Source organism: Amblyomma mixtum, chromosome 7, assembly GCF_055824585.1.
Source record: "Amblyomma mixtum isolate Tamu chromosome 7, ASM5582458v1, whole genome shotgun sequence".
Taxonomy (NCBI): Eukaryota; Metazoa; Arthropoda; class Arachnida; order Ixodida; family Ixodidae; genus Amblyomma; species Amblyomma mixtum.
Genome location: NC_143018.1, coordinates 98,274,769 through 98,296,452, shown reverse-complemented (window position 1 = coordinate 98,296,452; position 21,684 = coordinate 98,274,769).

Here is a 21,684-nt window from a genome sequence, read left to right as displayed (position 1 = left end):
CGCCAATTTCCGTCTCCTCCCCCGCCCCCCTACAGGCAGTGTGTGGACGGCCGTCAAACCGAGCACAACTGAAGCTTTTCGCTTGTATATCTAGGATTAACGAGAGCTAAGCCATTGCCTAATTTCTTCCTCTTCCCAACTAAAGCGTTAAAAAGTGAGTTAGTCATGGCAATTCCGAACCTAAGATATGATCAATAATCACATAATCACATTCGCAGCTTCTGAAAAACATTTATTCTTCACAAGCACCTCGTTACAAAGTAAAAACACATTGGAACATTACTTAGAAGAAGTATATTCACAAACAGAGCAACTAAGGAAGAAAAGCGGTTAGAAGTATGCAGCAGAAGCAAGCACAGGAACGACGATGTGCACAAAATTTTAAAGAAAAAACCTTACTCGGAAATCGTGCCAACCTGCCAGCCTTGTCAACGGGATTAAACGCTGTTAAGAACGGGCCCACAATCCCACCGCTGGAACCAGTGTTAAAGATGGGGCTTCTATCCCACCGCTGGATCCAGAGTTGAAGACGGAGGGGTCCTGGAGAAGACTAACTCGTTTAGCCTCGCAGGTACCGGCTCCGAATGACGATGTCGGACTGCGTTATCGAGGAAACTGTACAGAAGGGTTTATTCTACATATTTACAGATGAGAATCGAATCGAATGCGAATGCTCCGATCACACAACAACATCCCGTTAAATACGGTTCGCGTTCCCCAGATCCCTGACTGGGGAACTTGGTTCGAATAACGTTGTCCAATCGGATGGGCCATTGATGACGCTGGCGGTACCACCCACGGCACGGGGCGGTGCTGAAGCTCTCTCGCTCTCTCACAGCTCGGGGGATGAGAAGGGGAAGACAGTCATCAAACACAGATGCGTCACCTTGACCACTGCCGCAAGTTTTCTGTGCGTTGCCTCCGTGGGAAAGCAGAATCCCGCAGTCTTCTCGCAGGTGGTTGAACCTTCTCGAACTCCCCCGCCGGATGGCCGAAGCACGAGACTCCTTCGACACAGCGTCTTTCAATTAGCAGCCTCGCTCAGCGTGACCTTGCGTAGCATCATCCCGTTCGGTGACCCGAAGGGCGACTCGGCCAACGTATACCGCTGCTTCCGCCGTGCTTCCAGTGCATCTGCTTCCAGCGTTGCTGCTGCTGTCGTAAGCTCTCGCCGCATCTTTGCCTAACGACGACACTCGTCTGACAGTAATTTCTCCCAGGCCCGTGGGAGACAGCGTCCTTCGATCGGTTCGGAGGTTCGGTGGTTTGGAGTGCAACAACCCCGTCCGTCGTCGTCTATGCTTCTGCCGCCGGCGCCAGGCCTCGTCATATCCCTTGCTTTGCGATGAGTCACACCCGGCTCCCAGGACCACGTTGTCCACTCTTAACAGCTCGTCCGCGGCCCGAAAAATCTCGAATGGCCAGCGTTCACGACCGCTGGGCAGGAAGAGATGAGGTCGGAGTCGGGTGGAAGGGCTGGTTTCCAGAAATGGCATCAGTTGGATTCCCTCTCTTGATCTCGTAGAGGGAAATTTAGTTAAAGATGATTGTTGTAGGATTCTTGACGTCTTGCAGATTCGTTTTGCTTAATCACATTGCAAGAGGACACTTCAGGAGAGGTTAACCTTTTATAACAATTAAAAGCACAAAGGAAGATACAAGCAAGGAGGAAAGATATTTACACTTGACTGGCTCGCAGTTCTAGGTGATGAAACCAGCCCTCGGTCCTGCCGAAGCAGCGGGTTTTATATCCTATGTCCCCGCCCTCGGTGGGAGAATAACCAATCAAGTACTATACAAACATCCACCCAATAACTTATTGGGGAAAGGAAAATACCACCAATCAGCAGTTGGGGAAAGAATAACACAACCAATGAATGATTGGGGAAAGAAGGTAACTCATCGCGACACTGTACACATATACACACTTTCCACCATCACGATTTCGGATAATTATGCTTTCCCGCTGCGAGCTTCGCGAACACTCGCTTTCCCAACGTCCGGTTGCCGCCAAGTTCGAGGAACGCCATCTCAACTCATCTGTTTCTCGTCGTCGCTCCTCATGCCTGCAGCTAGCGTGACAATATGTCAAAGCATGCCGCTGCAGACATGGTACAAAGAGCCACGCACTGTGGCGCGGGTCAGCCTCGCCGTACACACATGCACACAGGATGCCGCCTAACGACTGAGTCCATGAGGGGAGTTTGACGTCTCCTGTAATCCCCCGCCATTCGGCGCCCCCTCTTCTCCCGCCGGGTTGACTGACCCCTTCCTGTGTGGTTGTGCGGAGGGCCCAAGAAAAAGGGACTTAATGGGCATTCCCATAAAGCGACCGGATGCAGCAAACAACATACGGCACCGCGAACTTCACTCCTCCCAACCAAGAATGTCACACAGACACTTGTTGTCAGTGGGACATTAAAGTTCAGCCACGGTGTCCAACAACAAAAGTACATACACACGCACACACGCGTACGTCGGCTGTCCGGTCAGTCGACCAACACGCACACATGCTCCGGCTGTCCGGTCTGTACACCAGCACGCACACATGCGCGCACACAGCGGATATTTCAACCCGCACACACAAGGCTGGAGACCAATCTGCACATTCCAGAATTCACCATGTCAGATCGGTGCCCCAAACTGGCAGAAATAAATTCTAGCCACCTACATCTCGAAACAACACTTGTTTCTTTTGAGCCTTGCCCACAAGATTGGACCAAAATTTACAATTATTCGGCACAGAGCCGGTTGTAAAGGCTGCCGCCGCCGTCGGATCAATAGAGCACACCTGCTCCTCGCGGGCCAAGAAGATTGCTACTGCCCTCGCGTCTGCATTCACCCCTTCTTTCAATTTTACATTCCGTTCAGGCCTCTCATCGGCTACTTCACATGCAGTTTTGCATCGAGATTCAAGTAGCGCTAGCTCTTCGTACAACTGCCCACCGACGTTCGCTTCAAAGAAAATCGTGCTGTCACGCCTTATTTTCTGACAACTACCTTCACCAGCTTGCTTCCCCACTGCTGGCGATGAAGCATACTGTGTCTCCTCCACGTCGATACCCACAGGGACAGACGCATTATCCGAATCCTGCAATTCCTTATCAGCTTCGAAAACCATTGCAGTGATCAAACGCGCATTACTTCCTTCCTCGGCATCAAATGCAGCCTCATCGCTCGTTGTTAACTCACAATCTGCTGCCAAAACTTCTGCAGCTATCGGATTGGCCTCAAGCTCTACCGGCGTCTTAGGTGTGTCTCGAATTTTGAAATGTTCTTCAAAATCAGCTTGCTCTGTTTCTTCATGCAGCCGCTCTTTTTCTGGCTGCTCTAGCAGCGAGTGCGTCTCAGGTGTTACCAACTTCGCTACACCATCAGCTACATCTGCTGTCACTGCGCAGGGTGTCAGCTCCGGCTGGCTGACCACCTCATCTTTGAGAGCTAGTTTAGCGTCGCCTGCAACGAGAGTTCCCGCTATTGGCGCCTGCTCCACCTCTTCGTTGAGCGTTACTGCGTCCTCGGCGTCCTCGGAGTTAGCGCCAACCTGCTCTGGCAGAATGCTTAACTCTTGTTCACGACACTCATGCGCCTCTTGGGTCTCCTCTATCTCAGCTTGCTCTGACAAGCAGCGCTTCAAAGGCGTGACTAACGCCCCTATGCCCTCGGCCATCTCTCCTGGCACGGCACACACGGTTGGGCCCTGCTGCCTAAACGCTGCAGCTTTCACACCTATAGCCATTGGCCCACAGGTCACTCTCAATACGGGAACATGCTGTTCTCGCTTCGATTTCGGACAGTCAATCATTAGATGCCCAAATTCCATGCAGTCAAAACATTGAACTGCTGCAAATAACATCCCGCTATCGGCTTTCGTTCCCTGCCCTACTTTCAACTGCATCTGTGCAAGCTTTGTTTTTTCTTGTTCAATTAGAAGTTTCAACTTCTCAATTTCAAGCAGCTTTTCTGCCTCCTCAATCTCCAAACGTCGCATCTTGCCCTCCCAGTTATACCGTACGGCAGCCATCTCCCTTTTCCGTGCTATCACTTATAGCACGAAAACACTACACCGACATGGTGAATTCGGAGGAAGCAGAAAGGTCTCCTACCTCGCAGCTTGCTTTCCTCTGCCACGGTAATCTCGTCGCCCTGAGTGACGACAGCGGACTCCTTGATGCGGATGAGTTGAGTTGAGCCCCGGCTCTCACAGCAGCTCGCTGACTTGTCCTGCCTCGTTTGACTTGCTGGTCTCCTGGTTCTTCTCTTGAACCTCAACGAGGACGCCTGGTTCCTTCCGCAGCTCACGGACTAGGCACCTCCACGACACGTCGGTCGGCTGGCTCCTTCAGCTCCTCGCCGACTTGAGCCTCCTACGTCCCGTTGACAATGACCAGCAGTCTCATGAAGCTTTCAACGTCGCTCTATGACGCTGACGTTCCTCCTTTAGGACGTACCGCTCTGCAGCTTGTCCACCGACTTGATCCTCCGCCCCTCCGTCAGATACCTCGAGCAGGAAGACGTAGCAAATCCTGCCGACTGCGCCAGTTGGATTCCCTCTCTTGATCTCGTAGAGGGAAATTTAGTTAAAGATGATTGTTGTAGGATTCTTGACGTCTTGCAGATTCGTTTTGCTTAATCACATTGCAAGAGGACACTTCAGGAGAGGTTAACCTTTTATAACAATTAAAAGCACAAAGGAAGATACAAGCAAGGAGGAAAGATATTTACACTTGACTGGCTCGCAGTTCTAGGTGACGAAACCAGCCCTCGGTCCTGCCGAAGCAGCGGGTTTTATATCCTATGTCCCCGCCCTCGGTGGGAGAATAACCAATCAAGTACTATACAAACATCCACCCAATAACTTATTGGGGAAAGGAAAATACCACCAATCAGCAGTTGGGGAAAGAATAACACAACCAATGAATGATTGGGGAAAGAAGGTAACTCATCGCGACACTGTACACATATACACACTTTCCACCATCACGATTTCGGATAATTATGCTTTCCCGCTGCGAGCTTCGCGAACACTCGCTTTCCCAACGTCCGGTTGCCGCCAAGTTCGAGGAACGCCATCTCAACTCATCTGTTTCTCGTCGTCGCTCCTCATGCCTGCAGCTAGCGTGACAATATGTCAAAGCATGCCGCTGCAGACATGGTACAAAGAGCCACGCACTGTGGCGCGGGTCAGCCTCGCCGTACACACATGCACACAGGATGCCGCCTAACGACTGAGTCCATGAGGGGAGTTTGACGTCTCCTGTAATCCCCCGCCATTCGGCGCCCCCTCTTCTCCCGCCGGGTTGACTGACTCCTTCCTGTGTGGTTGTGCGGAGGGCCCAAGAAAAAGGGACTTAATGGGCATTCCCATAAAGCGACCGGATGCAGCAAACAACATACGGCACCGCGAACTTCACTGCATCCAAGCTCGAACATTCAACAAAGAATGACATCAGTGGACTGTTCCACGAGACAGGGCACTGACCCACAAGCAAGCGCTCGGAATTTGCCAAAGACCCACCAGGCTTCCCACAATGACAACAAATGTTTACTAAAACATGACTGAATTTTGGCGTAATTTTGGTGCCGAGAAAGCGCAAAATATCCCCTTTGAAATCGCCAAAGACGGACTGCTTGGACCAAGGTTAAAATCAAAAACCCACACACAGTAGGTGGTCCTACCAAGTACTCCTGTCTACAACAATCGGCTGAATCGATCAGCATTTCCGTGCGGTTTTCCGTTCCTGAAACGCATCGAGAAATTCTGGTTTTAGAGAGCAGCACTCCGTCTAAGCAAGCGACCATTTTTGGGGGGGACAAAACTGTCATAAGCACGTTTGAGACGATGGTCAGTCTCAAATATGAACTTTGCGCCGTTCAAGTAGCTCTGGTAACCCGACAACATCTGTGCCGCCTAAACCAAACGCGCGCTCTTTGTCTAAAGCGCTTAACGCTTTTCTACATGTCAGCCTGCGGCTGACGTACTGAACATGGTGCTCTTCGTGGCCGTCGCCAACTTGACGTAATTAAAATAGCACCCTGTCCTCTATCATTGACGTCACACTGGACTAAAAACTCTTTACCATAGTAAGTGGTCTGAAGCAAAGGTCTGGACACGAGCGCTTCCCCCAGACGAGTTTTCTCTTCGGTCATTTCAGTGTATGTCAGTGAGGCTCCCTTTCGTAAGGTGCCAGACAACGGATCAACGCTCCGTCTACGCGACGCTAAGCGTAGTTCTAGTCGAGCTGCACTCCTGTGAGTGCCCTTATCTCTTGGTAGCATGGGAAATCGACACCTGTGATTTCTAACTCAGTGACGCCCTATCCTTTCTAAGGTAAGGAAAAAAAACAGTAACCTCCGATCAACTTGTTTTAATTCAAAAGTAGCCTTTCCCTGCCTGATTTCATAAACACACACAAAAAAAAGAGGAATAAAAAAAAGAAACAGCTACTTCGAATCGCCACGCGGGGGGGAAAGCTGACTCCCCGCCGCCGAGTTGAAAGGATTAGTCTTTAATACGCGCCCGCCGGGGTCGCGCTTTGACTGATTGTACTGCGGTCAACTCGTGACAAAAGGCTGCAGAAAAAAACGATCTCCTACTCTCACTGTCGTTTCCGCGCCCCCTCGAGGCTCTCCGAAAACCTTGGTCGCTCCTACAATGTCGATAACCGACTCTGGCTCTGGACAACGAGCAGTGACCAGCGCGAGAAGGTGCCTCTTTCTCTCGCCCCAAGCAGGAAGCTCGGCTACTCATTCGCCATGCGCGCTTCCTAGAATACGGTGCCAAATGTGAAGGACGATTCCTTTTCAAGTGCGCCCGCCGAACACGCCTGCATGTGTCGTCTCGGTTGTTCGACGCCTGCGTTCGCATACGCTGAGTACCGCGCAACCTTGCGCTTTTTGATCTCTTGGGCCGCTATGTTTTTTTTTCTAACTGGCTCTTTGTCCAGACGTCGCGGTCTAGGCTTTCTTACAGGCCGATGCCCCTTGAAGCACTTCGCGCTTGTTCTGGTCGGAAGACGTGCTCTCCCCTTTTCATTACTGCGGTCAGCCTTTGACTCGCGTGCCGCCTGACCAGTAACTGCAAGCGTAAGTTTAAGAGGCGCAACGCGGGAAGGCTTCGCCTTTCCTTCCACCGCATTTCTTTCTTTCGCCCCTGTCTGCGTAACCAAATTTAGGGCTTTGAATTTGATCCGTTTCCTCTTGGTTCTTGCCCTTTTCCTTTTTCTGCGCCTAGACTGTGCCGCGTGCGTCTCCTGATCGCAACTAGCTCTCTCTAGTTTCTCAGTCGCACCTCGGAAATTGTCTTGAAATTCCAAACTGGCCTCTGTGCCTTCGCAGCACAGTGCCAGCTCCACGCAGCTGACAGACGGACTTGAAACTGCGCCTGAGATCCCCAGCTCATTCCTTTGGGGTTTGTCCTCTCCAGCTTGTCTGTCGCTCTGCGCGCCATTCCCTCTACTGCAGTGCTCAGCTACAACTGAGCCCGCCTGGCTGTCGCTCTGCGCGCCATTCTCTACTCTGCAGTGCTCAGCTACAACTGAGCCCGCCTGGCTGTCGCTCTGCGCGCCATTCCCTCTACTGCAGTGCTCAGCTACAACTGAGCCCGCTTGCCTGTCGCTCTGTGCGTCTTTCTCTACATTGCAGTGCTCAGCTACAACTGAGCCCGCCTGGCTGTCGCTCTGCGCGCCATTCTCTACTCTGCAGTGCTCAGCTACAACTGAGCCCGCCTGGCTGTCGCTCTCCGCGCCATTCTCTCTTTGTGTAGAAGTCTGGCTCTTACTTCTATCTTTATGTTCGGCAGCCTCGCATTCTTCTTGCGCCAGCTTTGCCAAGGTAGCCTCTCCCGAGCCTTTGTCACTGAAGCCACTGTGACATCTCAACTCGATCTTACCGCGGTTGTTACTCTCAAAAGGGGTTTCCGCTGTTTCAACTTCGAAACCTTTCCCGATAGGTAAACCTCCCTTTTCGCGGTCCAGCCGGTTTGACGCCTGTATCGTCTCTACTGAAAGGGTCGCGCTCGTAACAGTCCCGACAAAGTTGTCCGTTGCCACTCCTGCCTCACCTGGAGGAGAATCCTCGCACTCGTGTCGTTGAGACGCTATCTCGGAATGCTCTTTCTTAGCATTACGTCCAACTACACTGGACACGGTCTCGGATTCTGCGGCATTCCTTGGACTACCGCACCGGTTGAACGCGTTCTCTGCCACTTCCCTCGTGGTGTCGCGATTTACCAACGCGGCTACGGTCACAGACTTTTCGGGTCTTATCTGCGGACCTATTTCATAAGCATCGCTTGCTCTTTCAGGACTTCCGGCTCTCACACTACCGCCCTTTCTTCGTATTTCGTTTTGAAGTTCTAATATCTTTAGTTTCCTTGTTTCAATTTCAACCTTCCACTTTTGCCGTTGCCGTTCCTTCTCTTTTTCCCACTCCCGATCAGCTTCCTCTTTACGGGCTTTTTCCTCCTGTTCGGCCTTTTCTTTACGGGCTTTTTCTTTTTCCTCCTGTATCAAGTTCCATGTAACTTCTAGGTGATCGTTATCCTTTAAGAATGATTTCGCCCAGTTCAATTTTGGTTAGTTTGCTAGGCACTTCAAAAGACAGTTCCTCGCATATCAACAGCAAGTCCGACCTCCACAATTCCATTAGTTCCATGACAACGCCTTCTCCGCTTTGGCTCTGCTAACTCCACAATCCCTTGAGAATAACCCCTCTCAAACGACAAAGCCCTGATTCCCAGCCAAGATTATTCTCTGAATCTTACAGCCTGGCGAATCCCATAGCAAAAGCCAAAACGCTCACCCGTGGAGAAAGTACGATGTCGCACGGTCCATCCCAGCTGCTGCCAACCAGTGTTGAGAACGGGGCCACAATCCCACCCCTGGAACCAGTGTTAAAGATGGGGCTTCTATCCCACCGCTGGAACCAGAGTTGAAGACGGAGGGGTCCTGGAGAAGACTAACTCGTTTAGCCTCGCAGGTACCGGCTCCGAATGACGATGTCGGACTGCGTTATCGAGGAAACTGTACAGAAGGGTTTATTCTACATATTTACAGATGAGAATCGAATCGAATGCGAATGCTCCGATCACACAACAACATCCCGTTAAATACGGTTCGCGTTCCCCAGATCCCTGACTGGGGAACTTGGTTCGAATAACGTTGTCCAATCGGATGGGCCATTGATGACGCTGGCGGTACCACCCACGGCACGGGGCGGTGCTGAAGCTCTCTCGCTCTCTCACAGCTCGGGGGATGAGAAGGGGAAGACAGTCATCAAACACAGATGCGTCACCTTGACCACTGCCGCAAGTTTTCTGTGCGTTGCCTCCGTGGGAAAGCAGAATCCCGCAGTCTTCTCGCAGGTGGTTGAACCTTCTCGAACTCCCCCGCCGGATGGCCGAAGCACGAGACTCCTTCGACACAGCGTCTTTCAATTAGCAGCCTCGCTCAGCGTGACCTTGCGTAGCATCATCCCGTTCGGTGACCCGAAGGGCGACTCGGCCAACGTATACCGCTGCTTCCGCCGTGCTTCCAGTGCATCTGCTTCCAGCGTTGCTGCTGCTGTCGTAAGCTCTCGCCGCATCTTTGCCTAACGACGACACTCGTCTGACAGTAATTTCTCCCAGGCCCGTGGGAGACAGCGTCCTTCGATCGGTTCGGAGGTTCGGTGGTTTGGAGTGCAACAACCCCGTCCGTCGTCGTCTATGCTTCTGCCGCCGGCGCCAGGCCTCGTCATATCCCTTGCTTTGCGATGAGTCACACCCGGCTCCCAGGACCACGTTGTCCACTCTTAACAACGCGTTGGCGCTCGTATCACCACCACCGTTGAGTTAATGTCACATATGTACACATTCTTACATACTGCACACTCAAGAAGTACTGTGTCATGTGTTGCACACTGTTAACAGTACGCGCTAACAGCGCGGCTGGTTTCCTTGCATAGGACAACACATGCACAGCGTCTTGACACGGCGCGGCCACCGGGCGACGACGAAACAGAATATGAAGCCTGTCTTCTCGATGCATGCAAAGGCTCACTGTTCTTCCACCCCTGGAGGGCGCACTGCTACACGGCGAAAGAAAGGCCGTAGGGTAGTACGGGATAAGTTCCAGCCACCAGAATGCCTGTAGCACCTCGCGACGCTTACAGACACTGAAGTTAGCCAAAGCACCACCATATCTGGCTCCGTCCAAGGCGCTCTATCAAGTTGAAGTCAACTCGGACCCGGCGCTTAAGATTGTCCTGATTTGATGGTGTTGATCTCATTGATAATCATTTCAGGTAACTCGCGCATATCCAGACCTGTATCAATGACAGCAAGCATACACAAGTTCTGCAGCGTCGGTGCTAGGTGCAATACGTGCAGGTCGGTTAGCTCCTCTTCTTCCTCTGAAATGTCTTCGAGATAATCTTCCTCATCAAAGCTGGGTGGAGGCCCGAAGCCACCGAAGACCAACACCCTCTCTCCAAGCACACAGCAGCCGGGTGAGTGCCTCGCAGACGGGCCTGATCCACTGGGCGTCACTTTAGTCCAGCATGACCTTTCGACGTCATACTTGTGGATATCTGCAAAGTAGGTGTTCATGATTTCGTTGTCGCCACCGAAGATATACAGCTCTCTCTCGTACACGAACGCAGAGTGACACTTGCGTCCCTGCGGGGCCACGCCTTGCACTTCTGGACGCACCCACGTCGCAGTGGTCGTTTCCAGATAATATAAGCAATTCTCGTAAGGATTGTCGGGTCGTGAGCCTCCTAGCTTGCCACCCCAAACGTACATGCGCGTTCCAATGGCGGTCGCAGTGTGGCAGTAGCGCCTGAAGGGGGCTACTCCGCTGGTCGGGAGACGATGCCACTCTAGGGTCTCCAGGTCCAGAAAACGTACAAAATTCGATGAATCTCTGTGCAATCCACCAAGAATGTACATCCGGTGACCAAGCACGCACGCCGAGTGGTTAACATCAGCACTCGGTACTTCACCCCTTACCTCTGGACGGCCCCATGTCAATGTTTCGGTATCGAAGCGGTAGAGGCCGGTAACCTCTGGGCGGATGTGCTGTACGCCCCACAGGTAGGCGCAGTGACCGTAGGCTACAACGCTGAGGCCCACGATGGTAATCGGCTGGACTTCGGGAAGTGACTGAGTCTCTATCCTATCCCACCGGTACGAGACGGGGTCGAAGGTGTACACGTCGAGGATGTAGCCTGAGATTTCACCACTGTCCGGGTAGCAGATGTCGAAACATTCGAACGAGTAAACCTTCCCTTTATGGTGACCGACGTTTCGTTCAGCAGTTCTGCAATGCGGTTGAGCCGCGCCGTCCACATCGTTCGATGGGAACCAGTTCTTGCGAAAATGATATCGGGCCGCTTTGTTCCTTTCCACTCAACGGCCACGCTCTGAAATCAAGCTTGGTGGTGGGCGTTACTTGCTTTTCTTCGTCCTTTGTTTTACAGCGCGAGCTGCTGGTGCGCCGCCTGCCGGAATCACTGCGTGGTCGGTTATGTTCATAGCTGCGCGCAAAGAAGACAGGTGGAAGAAGCGATAGAAGGCTGTCGACCGAAATGGTACGAGGCGGGGGAAGGGGGGGGGGGATACGCGCTGCACAGTGGGCGGCGCATGCGCATGTGAGCTCGAGACTTTTCGACTTTCGGTTTAACTTTCTCAAGAAAGGCAAACCAGGGCAAAACAATGAACGAAGGAAGAAAATCACACACAACGCGCTGACTAGAGCTCAAGTTTAATCTGCCAGGAGCGAAATATTCTTGTTTAGAACGTTGTACCAACGTGCCCGAGCTTGTGCCTTTACCTTTGTTGAGGCACCGTTCGGAGTGGGGACGTCACACACCAGAAGTTATTGGCCGATTCACTAATGAACCCCTCTTCTGATTTATTCGCATGCCACAGATATTGCGGGCCATGTACACGCTGAAGGCCTTTAGGAGCACGGAAATTTCCGACCGCAGGCGGAGAGTCCCCAAAGATCTAGTTCGACGTGCGTAACAGGCCAGAACAAAATACGAACATCGAGGCTGGTCTTTGAGTGTATATCCCAGTGATTTCGTATTTACTAATTGATTGATCGCGGCGCGGAGCCTATCGCATCTGTCCTCAAGAAGCCACGCGAGCGCACAGCTCGAGCCTCGAAGTCTACTTGTCGTCTGCTTGCGGCCTTTGCAGAAACACAAGGAGCTGATGTGCTGTGGAGATGACACGCCGTCTGCAAAAACTCCGTCTTAGGAAAAAGCCATCAACGAATGACGTCCCCGAGAAAAGCAAACAGCCGGGGAAAATGAGCGCTACTGTTTTAGTCTTCTGTCAAGGACAACTAGAAGCACTAAGCAACCAGGCAGCGGAGAAACGCGTAGGAAATTGCTGTCGGTACCATTTGCAGCGGATGGAAGCTGGAATGATGTAGTCGCGTTTGTCGCTAAACGTCGGTGTTTTGTTTGTGTATACTAAACATGGAAAAATTGTTTGGGAAAAGTAATAAATTTACACTACTTAATACTATCCTAAAATCGCGCGAATGCAAGTAATTGCTGTTTACAAAAATAACGGAAATACATTAAATACGTCTCATAAATAATTAATTACTTCAAGATTACTTATTAAGCTTAATGTAACGTAGAATGTCGGAAAGTTGGGCTAGTCGGATTGAACTCTACATCATAGCGCTGAAGAATGAAGACAAGGCAGAAGAGGCCAATACAGGCGCTATCTTTCAACTGAAGCTTTACTCACGCGAACAAGTAAAATATACGAACAGGAATAAAGGAATAAGAATCAAAGGCAATCTCACTCAAGACTCGCTCTCTTGTAGTAGGATATGATGTGAAATGTGCGCTGCATCATCCAGGCGATCTGCAGTGCGGTCGCAAAACTGGGTCTGCAAAGATCTTTGCCAACTTGCAATTCTTGGAACGGATTTCAGCATTTAGACAATCAAATGTTCGTAGCTACGTGTAAATTACGTGCTGGTATTAACTTTGTTGCGCACAATAGTAAGATTTATTGACCGCATCTCCTGTGCTTATCAGCGTAGCGGTCCCCGTCGTAGGAACGAGGCGTAAAATTGCGATGACGGCGGCCGCCACCATGCAGCTCCAAACGGTGCCGCCTTGCAAGGCACCTGGTGCGGTACCATGCCAAAAGCCCTGCACCTATATCCGCGGGGCTCCTCACTTGTCTCCTGGGGAGGCCGGACTTCGGTGATTCTTGTAGGAGGGGAGGCCGTTCGCGGACAGCCACTGTGCGATGAAGATCAGCCGCGACACGACGATGTAGCACGTGGCGGCGATCACGACCAGGATGGCGAAGATGAGGCACGCCCGCGGCATGCTCACCGCGTTCCGCTGGACAGAATGGAATACGCCGACCGGGGTGGAAGGCTGCGGCGAACGGCAGGGCCCATCTCCACTGCGCGGCGGCTCTCGTCGCAGCTCTGTTTCGTCCGCGGGCTCCACCGGCGCCCTGTGGTTCGCAGCCTCGGGGAGGTTCTGGCCTTCCGCCGAACGACCCCTGCCATTCGCCGTCGGTGATGCCATTCGCACCGGGGTCCCCATTGATAGCAGACGGGACATGTGCGTCTTTCCAGGACCGCTGGGGGCTTGTTCTCTGGGCGTGGATCGCGAAGCTTCCACGCGGCATGAGCTGACGCCGTCCTAATTGTCTTTCACTTTCTCTCCCCGATATAAAAGCCGCGTTCTTTCTGTCGCGAGACGTGGACATTGCCAGAACAAATTTTCTGGTGGGAATTCTGCGTTGTTTGCACTATTTCTTACTAACCCAGTGTACTATAACGCATTATAAAAGGAAGAACACATTTCGCACAATAGTTGACCTTGTATTCGGCGTCGGTAAAAACGACGAAGAAGAGATCAGTTCAGCAAGTAGAAAGAGGGAAAGACAAAGTAATTTATTGAAATAAGAGTAGAAGCGAGGAACACATCACACCGCGTCTAGAGCATGAAGGAACAAATGAGCCTAAGATGCCTCTGTGGGCTTTATTAGACGGAATTAAAATTTTACATCTACCGCACAGAGAGAAATTTTTTTTATTGCAGTGGACTATGACCCTCGAAGTTAGGCTTTTTATTTCGAAAGTCCAGCGCTGGCTGTATCTCCCGCCCGCGGCGGGCCAGCAGAAGTTGGTGGCAGGGCAGCCAGTATTCCCACGAGGCTGAGTGGATGGGCGATGCCGGATTCTCGCACATTCCCAGACCAGGCCACAGGGAGTCCGCGATCCCGCACATAACCTACAAGTTGGAGTTGTGTCAGCGAAGAGGCTGGCTCGGCGGTTCTGTGGCGTCGGGAAAATGTCTGACCGTAGCTGCCGATATAGGACAGCTTCCTTTCTCGAGAGTGAACGCTGAGGGGAGGAGGGAGGCGAGATACAGTGTGGTCGAACGCTTGTATTTCAAAACAAATATTTGCCCCATCTCATGGTTGTTTTCAATAGCCTGACTCTACCGAAAGCCTTTTCGGTGCCACGGGTCACTTCACAATCATTCTGTGCACGAAAACAATTGTTAAGCACCCCTCTCAGATCAAGCTGAAAATTTCTAAAGCGGACCATGCACAAAGGTTGTCTCCTGCTCATGTCGATCCTCCATTTTAGGTGAACTAACCTTCGTTGCGACCTCCGCTGCGTCGAAGAAGTCCTCAGATACTACAACTCCGAGATCTGTGTGCTCGCTGTCCTCCCAACCTTTCGACGTACTCAGATTGTGTAGCCATCAACGTCTACACTACCATCGTAGTCGAAGGAGATGAACCGCCTTTTGTCCTCCAACCCAGCGACCGTTTTGAGTCTTTTATCGTTTGCTCTCGAAAGTGAGAATGCATTTGTTAGCTACCTACAGTAGACCTATCATCAGGTGCTCGCTATTCTACCTGTCTGTTTCCCTTACTCCTTCCCGAGTTTTGTACTTCTGACTGGCGCAACAGATGAATAATACATTCCAACGGGTCCAATCGCAAGGGATTTTGAACACGAATTCGGCATCCACGATCATGAACTGAAAAAAAAGTCATACTCGTGAAAATTCTGCGAACTATCATATTCCTCTGACCATGGGCAAGCATATGTAAGTTAGGAAAGTGGTGTGACAGGAACTCAAGCGTACTTGGGTTGTAAGACAGGACTCCGAAACCAGGTCCCTCAAACTAAAAGTCTTCGTTCACACCCTATAGCTTTAGTTGGGAAATTCACAGGATCTTTGATCTCTGAGAAGTATAATGTAACAGAAAGCACAGGCATTCCCCTGGTGGCTAGCAAGGATTTTACTCATCATCATGTTTGCTATCATTATGGATCAAGTCTCAAATGCGACGGGACACTGATTGCGTTAGCTTATCGTTCCTCCTCTGATAACACCTAGAAATTCATTAAATACGTGAGTGGTGTCCTTCAATATGTTTCTGTTTTGAAACCTGCCGTTGTTTAGGCCAAAATTTTAATATTGACGTATTGGCGTATTGACAACGGCAAAATGGTGCTATTTCAGGAAATATCTCACTACAAAGAAAACACACATCCAAATGCCACATTGCAGGAAGCGAAGCACAAATATAGCGCATCACTGAGTTAAGCAGTCAGAAAGTTTCAGCAGGAGCAAACACAGCGGCGGCGACGAGTGCAGAATATTCGAGAAAAAAAAAGAGATTACTGTGCACTTACATCAAACCTGCAAGATTTGGCTGCACGAGTTAAACGGATTACAGTTGTATCGCCACCACTCCCGACAAAATGCGACCCGAAGACTTACGTTTCATCAGCGCATCAAGTTCGGCAGGTTGGTTTTACATGTATACAATACTACTTCAAAAATGCGTTGTCGCATCTTTTCTGTGCGTCAGCGTTTATTGTGAAAGCATTGCTTAACGAGTTATAACTAGCTCCCCAAGTGTGTGTTAAGCTTGACCTTGAAAGTGGCCTCGGCAAAACGCAGCATAGCTTAGCCTCTGCAGAAATAAAATAAATATTGCCGCGACTGGGTTTCGAACCCGGGTTGGCGCGAGCAAATCAGCTTCACTGGCCGCTGCACGAGGTCCCTATATGCTATCGCCGTAGGCGATCACGCCTCGTGTTATACTGCAAGAAAATCTCGCGCTGTGCATTGCACAATCTCGTCTTCAACTTCCACCTGCGGCGCGAGCATAGGCACTTAACCGAAATTTATTGTAACCACGCGTTACGACGACCGAGCAAAGCAAAAGCACGAGTCGACCAGGCTAAACACATGCTTTCGCACGACCACTAGGTTGAACCACATTAAAACTCTACCACATTTTTTTCCTTCATTTTATAGCGATGTGTGCTCAGAGCGTATATAGAAGGCGCGCGCGCTCTGTCCCCTCACGGGATTTCGCACACGAGGCACACTCTCCCCCAAGAGACTGGGGTCGGGGACTCGGCTGCCCCCCTCCAGAGATAGCAATGGCTGAGCGCACTAACGCGGCCTGGCTACCTGACGAAGCGCAAGAGGGACGTAGGTCCGTCCGCTCGTTGTATGCACAGAGGCTCACCATTGTTCCATCGCGGGCGTGCACGCATCCCCACAGCCACAGAAGCATCGTCAGGCTTACCGCAATGAGTTCCAGCGCTCTGTAGGCCGCCAGAATCTCGGGATACGTCGCTGCACAAAAGCGGCACAACGAAGCCATAAACGATCGAGGCCCGTTTAGCTCGTACAAAGTGTGTGCGGCGCCTACCTTTTCAAGGAGCACACATGAAAGACGCGTCCTCCAAATCTAAACGCTTGCGCTGGCGATGAAACCGCGCTCTCTACGCGCGAAGCGCAGTACTGGCAGTTGGAGTTGATCGCGAATCACCGCACGCTGCTCTCCAAACTCGAACGAGGTGTCGTTGGGAGACAGTTGGTGAGCGCGGTGGGCAGTTCGTCATCGCGTTGGTTTCCTACGGCGCCTCATTAACCCGCCAAACCTGCACGCTAATGACACATCCATATTCTGCAAAGCGTTCGATGGCCTCGCTGAATACGCACTAAGTTTCCGTACCACTGTCCCGGTTCTGCTGGCTGCCGAGAACGGAGCGCTAATCGCAGAGCCCGGCGCTCCTAGGTGACAGTGTATTAATACCTGCCCGCCGCGGAAGCTCAGCTTCTAAGGTGTTTCTCAAAAAAAAAACACATTATTACCTACCGAAGTAGAGGCACTGAAATAACTATTTTGGCCACCTCACCACCATCTGTGGCTCCGTTGAAGGCGCACCATTCGTTTGAAGTGCAGCACGAGTCCGCTGTCTGCGATGAGCCAGGAGAGATAGCGTTGATCTCGTTTCTAATAGCTACTGGTAATCCGCCTACGTCAAGATCTGCGTCGATGACAGCAAGTAGACGCAAGTTCTGCAGCGTAGGTGCTGAGTGCAACACGTGCAGGTCAGTTATCGCCTTTTCATCTTCAGAAACATCGATGGGCCCTCCTTTCTCATGTTCTAGGGCGTACCCCAAGCCAACAAAAACAAACACCCTTTTCTACCATCACGCTGCAACCGGCCGAGCGCTTAGCCGACGTGTGTAACCCATGTACCAGCCGCGCATCTCCGGGCGGCTCCATGTCATAGCCCGGGTACCGAACCGGTATAAGCCGCCAATCCGCGACCCTATATATGTCGGAGAAGCTACCCCACATGTAGACGCAGTAGCCGTAGGCGACAACGTAGTGGACGAAAGAGTTAAGGGGATCGTAGTCGAGGTGCAACTCAGTCAGTGGCACACCCACTGTCGATTCTGGTGAATTTTTATGGCTATAGATCATTTGTGGCTAAAGAGCGCCATGACACAAAGTTGCTTTTTCAATTCAATTTGGTGTCACATACACATTTTCCGAACATTTCACACCAGCCATCGTGGGATGGCTTGTCGAGAATGTATCTGGCGTGCGCAGTGCACTGGAGCGCTCTCGCATCAGTGTAAATAAGCTGTCGGGAAGCTTCAGATACAGTCCAGCATGCTGTCGATTGATGTTGGTATTATCTGCACCTGATGCCATCACTTACACAAGCTTTGACGAATACTCTCGGCTCACGTTCACGACATAGACACCGATCGGATGCTTCCAGATTGAAACTAGAATGTATATAGCGAGAACAGGACCATAACTAGCAGGCTATAAAATCAGTGAACAAACATATAAACCAGCGTCAAAGCAAGGGAATACATGCGGAAATAAGTGATAACTGTTTGGCGTTCTGAAGTCACCGCAACAGACGCAAGTTGTTTACGGATAAGAGCTGAAATCGACGCCTACCGCCACATATCTCTATCTACCATCTGCTTTGAAAAGTATGGCCAGCAGGGGCTGCGCGGAAAACAAATTCATCACGATCATCATTCCGAAGTTTCGTCAATGCGAATCGCTTGAAGAAACCTTCAGGCTGGAGTTGAATCGATCTCAGTGAATAATTATTCGTTCAGAAACTTTGTTCTTTGTCTTGTAAGAAAAAGTGGCTGCCCCGGGTGACATGAATAAAAACAAAATACTAGCGACTTTCTTGCTTGCGCGAAAAACGAGCACAGAAGGAAGGCGCCCTGTGCGTATAAAAGAAGAGTTTATTACTCTGTCAAGTACTGGCGCCAGAGTTGCATCATCACCGTACCAGCAAGATGGCTTCGCCGAAGGCACTCAATCTGCTTGCGATGCAGCATCTGCCATTGACTACGATGGGTGAGAAGTGATAGCGTAGACCATTTCTTGAATGAAGCTTGGCAAGGGGTGTAGATTGAGCCGCGCATCAATTACTGCAAGTAAGCACATGTTCTGCAGTGTCGGTGATAAGTGCTACACGTGGAGTCCGGTCAGCGCCCTTCGCTCCTCAGCAACTTGCCCCTCATCCTGGTTGGGTGCCGGCCCAAAGCCACCGAAAATAAACACTCTTTCACCCGTCACTGAGCAGCCATGCCAGTACCTGGGAGATGGTGGTGAGCCACATGGCTTCACTTCGGTCCAATGCGACGTCACAGGGTCGTACTTGTGTATATCTGCCAAGCAGGTCTGCAGCAAATCGCTGTACCCTCCGAAAATGTACAGTTCTTCGTTATACACGAAGGCTGAATGACCTCGCCGACACACAGCGGGAACTCCTGGTACCTGTGGGCGTATCCATGAAGAGGTGGTCGTCTCTAGGTAGTATAACGAGTTGTCTACGCGAGTGGCATGGAAAGGGTCTGCTAGGCTGCCGCCAAACACATACATGCGGGTCCCGATGGCAGACGCAGTGTGGAAGGCACGCTGAACGGCCGCTTCTCCGCTGGTGGGGACACGATGCCACTGCAGGGTATCCAAGTTAAGGACCCGCAGTTACTGCGAATGATCCAAGACGTCGAAGATATACTTGCGGTGACCCACAAAGCAAGCTTTGTTGCCGCAAATCGATGTCGGCTCCACACCGGCCACCTCCGGGCGGCTGCATGCCATGGTGCTTGTGTCGAAGCGGTAAAGGACACCCGGAGATGGCCAGCTGTGCGGGCCGCCCCGCAGATACGCGCAGTGGCCGTACTCTACAGCTGTGTGGCGAGAAAAGTTAATCGGCCCGTCCTCGGGAAGCTGCCTCTGCACCATATCCCACAGGCGCGACGCGGGGTCCAAGATGAAGACGTGGACGTGAAGGCGTGAGTGGATATAGTGCGTCGACGGGTGACTATTTCCGTTAGATTTTGGAATACATTCTTCATTTTATGGCACTCACACGAATGAATGTTCAAAAAAAAAAACATGTACTTTTGCTGTCACCAAGATTAAAAGCGCAAAAAGCCGTTATCAAGTGCGCTTAAGTGGTCAAGAGGCTGTTCTGCCATTACGGGTTTGTTTCAGAGCGAATTACCTTCTTGACGCCGCGATTACGTGGTTAACGCTTTCCAATCGAGAATTTCGTTTAGTTGATTGGTCATGCCAGTCGCATTGATAGGGACTGAATATCTGGCGGCCCTAAAAAGAAACGTGAAATATATATTGCTTAAATCCTGCGGAGCTTTTTTCTTTCGTTTCGCACGTGTTTTGTTGCGGCCTTACCGTCTCCGCCTTACCGGTTGCCGCCTTACCGTTAGTGTCGGCTTTCTTACTGCCTTACTGACGTGCTCAGTGCTGCGTCACTGCGCATGTGCTTGACTAATCAGAGCATTCAGTTCAGCAGTTTTGCTGTGTATTTTTGTTGACATTAGTTGAAAATAAACTTCTCTTTCTACGCCTTACCTTCTAGACGGTATAGTATCGGTGTCATGCATTCACATCGTGAGCAACAACCCTTGTGTTGAACCCGCGTCTTTCGGGTCAGCAGCCCGGAAAGCGCGGCCGGGATCGAAGCCGCGTCTTTCGGGCTGCTGACCCGAAGGATGCGGGTTCGATACCGGCCCGCGGCGGCCGAATTTCGATGGAGGCGAAATTCTAGAGGCCCGTGTACTGTGCGACGTCAGTGCACGTTTAAGACCCCATGTAGTCGAAATTTCTGGAGCCCTTCCCTACGGCGTCCCTCATAGTCTGAGTTGCTTTGGGACGTTAAACCCCAATAAACCAACAAACCACCAACCGGACCGCGATTATGAAAATGTGGCGTGGATGGTCGGACGTGTGCATTACTGCGGTACGTGTGCAAGGCACGTGCGCCATTACCCCCCCCCCCCCCCCCCCCCTCCCTACCTAGAATGAAGCTAGCTCATTTCATTCTGGGTAGGGAGGGTGAGGTAATGGCACACGTGCCTTGAATGGATGATCGCTGTTTCTTTCTTTTCTCTGGTTTTACGCTTGTGAGTGGCAAGAGTGTATCTGGGTTTGACAAGACGCCTTTGCGCATCTTTGAGTAAATGTATAAATTGGCTGCCTACGTGTGAATAAAATTCAGTTGTCAGTTCAGCGCCGTCAGTCTGTTCCACCTTGTCCTCGGTCCGTGTTCTTAAGCGTTGTTTTTTTACGATGGATCACCACCAACTCGCCCAATCCTCAGTTCTTCTGCATACAGGAGCGGGGACAACGGGCAAGCTTGTTTCAGAGAGCATCGTATGCGGACTGTTTGGGGGAGAGGGCGATTCTTTTCGGCCACCTGGGGTTCTTTAACGTGCACTGACATCGCACAGTACACGGGCCTCTATAATTTCTCCTCCAAAGAAATTCAACCGCCGCGGCCGCGATCCAACCAGCGTCTTTCGGGTCAGCAGCCGAGCACCATGACCACTGAGCCACCGCGGCGGCCGTTACCCAAGCTTTGAAGAATTCTATCCGCTCATGTTCAAGACATAGATACTCGTCGTGTGCTGAGGGCAGACATGCTGAAGGCAGACATCCGCAAATAAATGATAACATTTCGGCTTTCTGAAGTAATCACAAAAGACGCAAGTTCTTTCCGCAGAAGATAAAAATCGACGCCCAGCGCCGCATCCAGCACCTCAGTCTGCCTACAGCTTTGAAAAGGATGACCACCAGGGCTACGCGGCAACCTAGACTTCATCGCGAGCTTCAGGCCGAAGTGACGTTAATGCGATTCTCTTGAATCTACCACCAGGCTGGAATGGAATCAATTTCAGAGAATAGTTTTTCGTTCGGAAAACTTCTTCTTGGTAATATTTGAAAAAAAGTGCCGCCTCAGATTTTCATGAAATAAACAAAACGCTAGCGACTTTCTTCCGCGAAAATCGAGAACTGAAGGAAGGCGTTCATTGCGTATA